Raw genomic sequence first — 10728 nt, forward strand, 5'->3', positions numbered from 1 at the left:
GGAGAGGGCTCTACACCTCCGCATCCATCTGATCCCCGTAAAGGATTTCTGCTTGTATCTGATGACCTCTCCTCTGTCGCTCTTGCTGCAAAATAATTCCTTTACCATTGGGGGTGCTATGGAGGAGCTCTCCAAGCCCACCTCACCCGTCCCTTCCTAGGCTCCCACATGTCACCATCAGAAAGGGGTTGCCCGTAGGGTCCCCCAGAAGCCAGGGCTAAGGCATTCACTCCCCCCCAAGGCTGGTTCCAGAGCCTGGATTTGGGGACAGTTGAGTGCCAAGCAACAATAGCTCCATGGCGGACCTTCCCTGGTCTCTGACAGATGGTGTCTGCCCTGGCCTGCTGTGGGTGCCCCGCCATATCCCCTTTGCAGTCCATTTCTATACATGATGATGGCTGCTCTCTAAGCCCAGGTGGACACTGCTTCAGGACCTTCTCTGGTCTGGTCGCTGGAGCATGCTTGGCTCTTCTGCAGGGCGTAAGGGTGATGGGGTCACCCCAGGGAGTAGACCCGACCAATAACAATGGCCACCTGTGCATGCGTAGCCAACTCTGGGCTGTGTTCTCCATGGTCTCTCAGAGGGCCCGTGGGGGCAGGCCTCAGGTGCCCACAACAGCAGCCTCGGTGAGTACATTTTTTTTTTGGTATCAGGGATTGAACCCAGGGGCACTTAATCACTGAGTCATATCCCCAGCCCTTTTGTGTTTTATTTAGAGAGAGGGACTCACTGTGTTGCTCAGGGCCTCACTAAGTTGCTGAGGCTGGTTTTGAACTTACAATCCTCTTGCTTCAACCTCCCCATACACTGGGATTAGAGGTGTGTGCCACTGTGCCCGACCCAGTGGATACCTTTTGAGTGACCTCTGACCTACAGCTCATTCTGACATCATCGTATCAGAGTCTGAAGGACTCAGATCAACCAGTCGGCGTTGATGGCTGTCTTTGCCCTCTCCAAATAGAGAGTCAACCCTCTAAGTAAGAGAGGGAGACGCCAAGTTGGGAAGGACAGGGGGCTGCATATTGTCATTATATTCCCAGAACGTGGCTTAGTATCACATGTGAGACGGGTGCCCAGACAGTGTTCCAATGACTGAATGAATCAACATCAGCCTGTTGTGTGACTCTGGGCAAATCCCTTTGCCTCTCTGACCACAGCGTCACCATCTACAATGAGGGGACGCTAGCATTTACCTACTTAGAACCTCGGGTGATATAACAGTGTGAGTGGAGTGATCTCAGCGCCCTTAGAATTTGAAGGGGTGAAAGATTAGAAAGCTTCCTCCTATTCTTGTCGCTGCTTTTCAAAATGCCCAACCAGGAGCATTTTAGTGGCTAACAAAGTAGCATCAATTTTCTCATTGAAATTCTTTTATTCAAGAAAGTGGATAATCTTAGTGGGAGGAATAGACACGATGTTTTCTGTCGGATTCATTAAAGTTGTTTTCATTTTGAATTAAACATGCTGTTTCTGAATATTTGTTCTGAATTGGCCCTGTGGGGGAAAGAAAGAAAAAAGAGGCAGAGAGACAGGGAAAGGTGGCCTCTCACCAATCCTGTTGTTTGATAGCTGAGGAAATGGCCCAGGGAGGACTGTGCTTCCCTGGGGCCACGAGCTAGTTAGGAAAGTTCCTCCATTCTGCAGATACCCCGCGGGTACCGGCTCTGGCCAGGCGACGGGCTGGGTGTGGTTGGACCTTGGAGAGCCCAGTGGACAAGGTCCTGCTTTCATGGCATGGTCAGTGCCCTGAGGCAGGGGCTGTGAAGGGAACCACACTGAGGGTGAACAGTACGAGCTCTGGCAGAAAGGAGCTGGTCCCCAAGAGCTAACACGCTCGGCCCCAGGTAGAGGTGCCAGGGCACGGAGAGAGAAGGAGCCAGAGAAAGACCCCTTGAGCTATCTGAAGCATGACCAGGGGCAGGGGGAGTAGCCCCTCCTGTGACTTTGACCTTGCTGCTCGGCTACAGACATGTTTCTACCTCTTCCTCTCTCCCGCCTCTTCCCCAAGTTCTCCCCCTCCCTAATCTCAGGGGATACAGGATTACCTTCTTCCCCAGCCTGGGCAGAGTGCCCTGGCCTTGGGCACACACCCCACCGCAGCAACAAAGTACTGCCGACTTGGGCATGGCACCAGAGACGACTATCTCCCCAATTAACAAGTGAATCACAACTCCAATGAGAACAGGAGAACATGTGGAATGTAGCCTTGAGTCACCTCTTAAAAAATCCCCTCTTTCCCTGATGAGCAGATCACAGCCTCTGGGACAGGAGTCCCCTGTGGTTCTCCTTTGCTAGCAAAGCAGCCAACTTCTTTTACCTTTTTCTCAAAACTGTGTCCTTGTTATTGGATGGACCTGGAGACAAGGACTGAGCTTTTGGCAACACTCTTAGAGGAGGATCAAAGGTCCTGTGGCCAGAGGTGGTACCTGGTGGGTTTGAGGAAGGGGAAGAAAGTCTGTGCAGTCAGGGTGGAGAACGAGGTGTGGACTGGGAGAAGAGGGACTGCAGGTAGTGACCACAGGGGTCCATGCAAGTTCAGCCCACAGTGGAGTCTCGTCTAACTTTTTTGGGGGGAGGAGGCAAAATTATATCACCAAAAAAATCTTTTTTTTTTTTTTAAAGAGGGTAATGGAGACTGAACCCAGGGGTGAGAAACTGATGTGACTCCATTTTTGAGAAACCAGCCTCTACCTCAGAACAAAGCCTGTCCAAGGAAAAACCCATAGAACACTCCTAGGCACATACCCACCTTGCTGAGGTGTTTGTCTGTAATAACAGGAGAGATCTGCAGCGCCAGGTGTCCCTGACTCAGTGAGGCTAGGTGAGGACCCATAGCAACCCCCTAGCAACCACCAATCAGCATGAGACAGGGAAAATACCTGGGATGACAGATGAACCCCCAAAAGTTTATGGTAGTTGATAACATGTTGGGAAACCAGGTAATTTAGCACATACACCCCTCATGACTTAAATCAATCAGTTCAAACGAATCCCCCTCTTGTACTAACCAATCACCCCTACCCAACTTGTTCCCACCAGTGAATGTGCTAATCATGTTTTAGAGTTGTTTTATGATCTTCTTGTGGTGTGTGATGATTTGCTAAGAGATGCTATGATGTATGTGAAGTCCCTGCCTTCCCCAAAGAGTGTATAAAACTACTGCAAACCCTGGGCTTGGGCTCTCTCAGTGTCACCAGTTGCTGTGCGCATGGAGGACTGAGCTAGCTCGCAATAAACGCCTCTTTGCTGCTTACATGGATCTTGATCTCTGGTGGTCTTTTGGGGGTCCTGAACTCGAGCATATCAGGGGCACTCGACCACTGAGCCACATCCCCAGCTCTATTTTGTATGTTATTTAGAGACAGGATCTCACTGAGCTGCTTAGCACCTTGCTTTTTGCTGAGGCTGGCTTTGAACTTGAGATGTCTCAGCCTCCTGAGCCATTGGGATTACAGGCATGCGCCACTGTGCCCAGCAAAAAAAAAAAAAAAAAAAACTTTTAAAATACATGAAAGTTGCCTGGTGGACAACCACCATCCAGATTTATAATTAGCATTTTGCTTTGTTGGTTTTATGACACATCTTTCCATCAGTCCCTGCCGTATCCATCTATTAATCTGTCTTATTTTTATGTCTTTTACAGTAAGTCACCACCTCAGTTCATGTGGGTCCTAAACACTTCAGCACATGTATCACATCATTGGAAAAAAAGAAATCCACCTGAGTGACTTGAATCCTTATAAGAAACAGCATGCGCTCACTCCAGAAAGTTCCTTGTACTCCCTTATTGGTGGATTCCTGCTTGAACTCACAGAAGACCACGATTTTGCTGTTTTGCACCACACATAGGGTCGTGTCTGCCCTGCCACTCTACATAGACAAGCCTTCCATCTACCCCTCTTTGAGCGATGCTGCTTTAACTCAGCATAAGGATTCTGCGGTTCGCCCATATCGTCTGCCTGCATCGATACTTGATTCCGTTTGCTGCCGAATAGCATCTGTTGTATGTATATATTACAATCTGGTTATCCATTCTGCTGTTAATAGATATTTGGATCATTTCCAATTCTAGGTGATTAGGAAGAACACTGCAATGCGTGTTTTTGTACAAATCTTTTTGAGAACATGAGTTTTTGCTTCTTCTGGGTGAACACCTAGGAGTAGAACAGTCAGGTCACAGGTTGATGTCTGTTGAGTTCCTTTGCAGACCTTTATCCAAAGTGGCTGCGCCCTGCCCTGTCGCTGTCCCACAGGAGTGGGAGGGTTCCAGTGTCCCCACCTCCTCATCTGCACGTAGTGGTGATGTCAGCTTTTGATATTTGAAGCATTGGGGGTGAAATGCCAATTTCTTATGATCATAGTTCATGTGTCCTTAATGGTGACACTTTCTCCACGTGGTTATGGGCCACTTGCATTGCCTTCCCATGAGCTATCTGTTAAAATCTTCTGTCCTGGTGGCTCAGGAGGCTGAGGCAGGAGGATCGCGAGTTCAAAGCCAGCCTCAGCAATGGCGAGGCACTAAGCAACTCAGTGAGACCCTGTCTCTAAATAAAAATACAAAATAGGGCTGGGGATGTGGCTCAGTGGTCAAGTGCCCCCCGAGTTCAATCCCCAGTAAACTTCTGCCCCCTGCAAAAAAAAAAAATCTTCTGTCATTTTTAAAAAAGTGAATTGTCTCTCGTCTTAGTATTGAGCTCTAGGGGTTCGGTACACACAGGACTCACCTGCAGCAGACTTGGTGTGTGCCATGGCACATCTTGAATATGGACCCTTGGTCAGAGGTAGACAGTCATCATTTTCTTCAAGGAGGGTTAATCTAGTAACTGGTCTGTGCCAGGCAGGGTCTGTGCTCCGCCAGGTGCCTGGGCTCTGCCTGGGGAAAGTCTCAAGCTTAGGTCTCCCGACTGCTAAATCCACAGCTCTTCCAACTACGTTCACCTTTTCCTTCAGAAGGAAGTCTGGAGTCGGTGCTGCCTCGGGACCCCTGAGCTAGCAGCAGGAAGGGTCTCACTCTGGGCACCAGAAACACCATTTTTAAAACCCACCTTAGTCTCCGACTTGCTTTGTGACTGGGGCCCAGCCACCTAACTTCTGAGTTTTGATTTGCTCATCTGTAAACACACACACACACACACACACACACACACACACACACACACTCACACACTCACACACACTCACACACACTCACACACACTCACACACTCACACACACACACCCTTCTTACCTCAGAGATTTTCTGTGAAGGTTAAAAGGGGTGAAAGCATGTGGCAGGCCCTCGGCCAAGGTGAGCTTTCCTTCATTCCCTTCCTTGGGGACAAGAGGACTTCAGCAAGTCCCCCTCTGTCCTTGTAGAGCTCTAATGGAGAAGGATTATCTCTTTTAAAACTGAGATGTTATGACGAAGTGCCCGGGACTCCTTCTCTCCTGGGCTGTGCTCAATGCTAACAGGGTTTCCGAGTTTGCTAATGGCATGTGTTTTAAATGGGCCCCTTGATTTCTCTCCATCTCTGAAGAGCTGAAGGAGAAGCACCCTGGCCCAGGCAGGAGAAAGCCTGACCCAGTCTCCCCCAGGCCCTGCCCACGCAAACCTTCTTGAAAAATCAGAAGGGGGTGCAAAGGGATTCTAAGGTCTCTTCATGCTTAAATGTTCTGTGTTCCCACATCTCGCTGGTCCCTGATGAGTGCTGGGCACAGCTAGAGAATTAACCATGAGATGGAGGATTTATGAAGCACTTTCATGCATTCTGTTCTGAGAGGTGCAGGGATGGCGGGGGGGGGGGCACAGAAGCTCAATTGCGGCGTCTGACGCAATATCATCTCAGAGTTTCAATCAAACCTAGATTTAAAAAAAAAAATGAGGCACCTTGATAGGGAAGATAGTAATATATTTAAAAACAGAAACAAAAACATACCAACAGCATCCTCAACTACCCAGCTACCGGGGTGCCGGGCTTTCTCTCAGTTAATTGACGATTCTCTTGATTCACCCAACTGATAGAATTGTGGGCCGATTCTCCTGCCCCTTTGTTTTTTTTTTGTCTAATTAGAAAAGATATCTCTGTTGACTGTCAGGGTTTGGGAAATTTGTGTTTGTTTTTGTTTTTCTGTAAATCAGTGAAATGAAAGTCACATCTCCAATCTACACATTCTGTAAACCCAAAGCTTCCCAGGAGGGATCTGTGCAAACTGTGGCTGAACAGGAAGTAGCGCGTGGGAGTGACAGAGACGGGCTGGTGGTGCTTACAGGGGTGTCTGCCTGGGAAGCCCCTTCAGTCCCCAGCTCAGTGGAGCCAGCAATGGGCAGTGCTTCAGATCCTTGACCGCCTTTGTCTCTGGCGCATGTGACTTTGGGTCTCGGTTTCCTCATCTGTAAGATGGAGATGGTGCTGGGGGCCAGCACACCAGACTGCAGGACAGCTAAAGGGAGTGAACAGTACCAAGCACTCGGCATGATGCCTGGCATATCACAGGCCCCATGCCCTAGGTACAGTTAGGATTACCATCGCAATTACCAAGCAGCCTCGGCTGAAGGAGCTGCCTCAGAGACAGACTCAGGGAGGCCACTTAGCTTCTAGCCATGTGGAGGGAGAGGACCCCCTGAGTGGACACACAGACCAGGCTCGGGATCTTTCTCTTAGTCATCCTCCCTTGATGCTTCTCCTTCAGGTTTTCCCTGGGGATTTATCCTCCAGTGACAATCTTCCCAACATCCTTTGCTTCCGAAGCTCCTGGTCACCATCTGTGTGTAAATTGCGGGTCTGCGTTCAGGAGGCCATCAGTTCATGGAATCTGACTTTTTTACATCACACTTCAAGGAAGCAAAAGAATACCACAACAGAGATGGATGTGATGTTCTACTCAGCATAAATCTTCCTCTTCCCCAGCCCTGACTACCTCCCATTAGCAGGGCCCAGGATCAGGAGGGGCGACTTTCCTATTCCAAAGGGTATCCCCAAAACAGCTCTCCACAGGGCTCATTGGACTGTGTCCCTGACATCTTCCATCAGCACCTTTCAAGAGCTGCCCCTTTGCACCTCTTTGAGATATTTTATCCGTTGCAGCAGATGCTTTGAACCCACAGGCGCAGGGTGAAGGCAGGGTCCCAAAGTCTCCCAGGCCAGGGTCGCCCTGAGCTGGAGGGTGGTGGGGGAGCAGCTAATGACACCGTACTACAGCATGTTGGTTGCCAGACTCGTTAGTCAACCCTGCTTCACCTCCCCTCCCTGCAGCATCTCAAGGAGATGCTGGGAGAGGACACTGATATCCACCCACCTGCCCAGATCGGGAAGCTGAGGGCCAGGGAGGGCAGTGATTCTGCCCGGCAGCACTTGGTGAGCAGTGGAGCATGTTGGAGCCAGCGGTCCTGACTCTGAGAGCAGCTTGCTGTCCTCAAGGGGGATGTGTGTGACCTCCAGGGAGCGGCAAAATCAGGATGTGGCCTTGGAGCTGGCTGCCTTCTCAGACCTGCTGCACTGGGTAGGAGAGACTCACCACCAGCTCACACACAATGAGTGCTCAAAGAAATAAGAAGCAAACCCCAGAGGACATTGAAACCCTTTCTGATGAAATTTAGTGTCTTTTAGAGACTCCAGGAAGCCCATGAGACTCGTTTGGGAATTTAGGAGCTGGCTGTGGTGTTGATGGCGCTGGAGCCTGGCGGGCTGGGGCTCCCAAGGAGAGCTGGGAGAGGGAAAGGTGTCCTGCGCTGTCCCAATGGATCTTATGAAAACGCTGGCTGGATTTCAGAGTCGGAAAGGGATGAAGCCTGGAGAAGTTTCTGGATATGAAGACAGCTGATGCCAGTCACCAGATAACTCAAAGCTAAAAATTGATAATAGCTACCCTGGAATTTATATGCTGAGCAGTTTGAGATAGATATATAGATTTACTTTTAACAGAGTAGCTCATTCAAAGTTTATAGGTCCATAAGGGAGGCATTTTCTGAGTTCACGGATGAAGAAGTAGCTGCCCAGAGATGTTAAGTAAGTGGCTCCAGGTCACGAAGCTAGGAATTGGAGGCAAGCACTGTCATTCAAGAATGTGCTTTAATCATGCTCATATTTTATAACTAATTCCTGAGTTCCGGAGGGGTGCCCAGCATGATGCTATTTGCCTTAAGAGTGTTCATTCAGCCAGCTGTTGTGGTGCACACCTGTAATCCCAGCAGCTCTGGAGACAGGAGGATCTCGAGCTCAAAGCCAGCTTCAGCAACAGTGAGGCACTAAGCAACTCAGTGAAACCCTGTCTCTAAATAACATGTTAAAAAGGGCTGGGGATGTGGCTCAATGGTGGAGTGCCCCTGAGTACAATCCCCATTACCCACCCTTCCCCAAAAGAGTGTTATTTCAGTTGATGTCCACGTCCCTAGGATGTGGCTTTGTCTGTGTCTGTCAAAGATCACCCACTGAAAAGAGCTCTTGCCCCTGTCTTCCGAAATGTGCTGGCCGATAGAATTAAACAGGTTCACACACAGGTACTTCCATAAGAGAGGAAGAAGGTGAATGCCACAGCAAAAAGAGACAAACACAACATTAGGGGTTCAGAGGAAGGTTCCAGCCCACATGGGGTTGGAGGTGGGGGACCACGTACCACTTCAGAGGCAAGTGTTGCTGCAGAGAAACACCTTCTCTGGGCCTTTGCATATGCTGTCCTCTGTGTTGACATTCTCCTCCTTCCTCCCATACCTCGTCCCCTGGCCAACACCCGCTCATCCTCTCTGGTTTCTGCTTACAGGCTTCCTCCTGGGGAGGCTTTGACTGAACCCCTGCATCAAGGTGTCTCCTGCCTGCAGAAGCTGCTAGATCCCTCTCATCTCCTTCCTGGGCAGGCATCACCTGGAGATGGGTCCGTGGTTTCCACCCCGAGAGCTTGCAAGCCCAGGGACAGGAGCCCAGCTGGTTTCCTGTTCCAAACTCAGACCCCGGTCAAGGGTCTGGTGCTCAGCACTGGTTGAGAGATGGGGTTAATCCCCCTCACCCCACACACAAAAAAGCCAGATGAGCTCCAAACTTTGGACTTGTCAGCCTCCAGAGCTGTGAGAAATCAATTCCTGTTGTTCATAAGCCAGCCAGCCTAAGGAGTTTTGTTTTAGCAGCCCAAAGAGACTGGTATCAGACACTGTAAACTGAGTGGCTGTGGCTGTTCTGAAACTGGAATTAACTGGCTTCATGGGTCCTGCAGACAGGGATCAAGTTCAAAGAGGTCAGCTCGGGAAGTCTGTATACTAAATCCCAGTAGTTGGTGTCCAGAGCGGGGAAAACTGGCCCAGGAGCCAGACTGGGTGTGAGCCCGTGACAGAGGAGATGTGCTTCATCTCTGTGGGGGCGCCCTGCACTCCCCTCAGTGGGGTGCCCAGGGGAGCGGATGCAGCCAGCTACGGAAGATGCCAGAGTTAATCCGGGGGTCTGCAGTCACTTTCTGAGGGGCACCAGAGCTCCACCTCAGCTCTGTTGCTGTGCCTAGCGCTGCGCTGGTTCTTGTGCGTGAGCACACGTGCGTGTCTCCTGCCTACACCTAGGAGTCTGTTTGCACACACAGCTTTTCTCCCCCACGAAACTCTACCCAGGGCAGAGCTCTCTGCCAGAGTCCCTCTCCACTCACGCTACGTTTAATTATTTAAATGTAGTCCATTAGTGGTTCTATATTTAATTTTTAAAAGTCGAATGAATTATTAGTCTTTTAATAAATAATGAAGTTTAACAGCTGTTAATGAGCATCCAAAATAGATAAATTATTGCATTCTGAAACACAATACCAATATTTACCAGTGGAACAGAAAAGTTGAACTCGTAAGAAACTTTACCCTTTCGACTTGGTTCTCTTTACTGTTATCAAATGTAAACTACTTAATCTATTATGTGACATAAATAAGAAAGGGAGGGGGTGTTGGAGTAGACAGATGTAGGAGCTGTGAACACATTTTGATTAACTCCTCCGGCTGCTCTTGCCCAGGCACCCTCCCATCTCTGAACACCAGGGGGCGCCCCCACCCCCCCAACAGCCCAGTGGGGGTGCCGCGGGCTAACTGGCAATTGAGTGGTCAAGAGTGAATGGTCCACTTCTCTCTCTCTCTGGGTTTTTCCCCAGAGGTGCTGCTAGTGGAAAGAGCTACACAGTGAATAAGTAAAGCATCCATGAAAATACTGTTACTTTTATTATATAGGGAATATAAAAGGCACATAAATAAAAGTATTTTATCGTGTGATCTGAACATTAAATTTCATTGCCAAACCCCAGGTGCTTGGTGATGCAGACTGACATCTGCTATGAATGAGGCTCTGGAATGGCCTTTCCAGCTTGTGTAAATCTAAGAGATTCTAGAACAGTGAGTTGGAACTTTGTTCACACAAAAAGCTCTCTGTGTGTGTGTGTGTGTGTTTGTGTGTAGTGTGTGGTGTGTCCTGTGTGGAGTGTGTGTGAGTGCAAATGCATATGGACAGAGAGTGATCGGATGCCACCTACCACAGGATGGCCAGAACAGGCCCCTGCTAGAACACTACCCCTCAGCTCACCCCCTTCCAGGGGGCTCTGAGGGCCGGGGAGCTAGGCAACTTCTATTTGAAGACCAGCTGCACCTTCCAGTATTATGCTTGGCTGTGTGACAGAAAACCCCAATGTTGAGCGGGCTACTGGCCTAGGGCTTGCTTGGCTCTCCCAGGAAAGAGGGTCAGCCAATCAAGACTGTTAAGAGGGCTCCAGGTTGGCATCCATGTGCCAACTTCCG

This window comes from Ictidomys tridecemlineatus, chromosome 8 (genome assembly GCF_052094955.1).
Source record: "Ictidomys tridecemlineatus isolate mIctTri1 chromosome 8, mIctTri1.hap1, whole genome shotgun sequence".
Taxonomy (NCBI): domain Eukaryota; kingdom Metazoa; phylum Chordata; class Mammalia; order Rodentia; family Sciuridae; genus Ictidomys; species Ictidomys tridecemlineatus.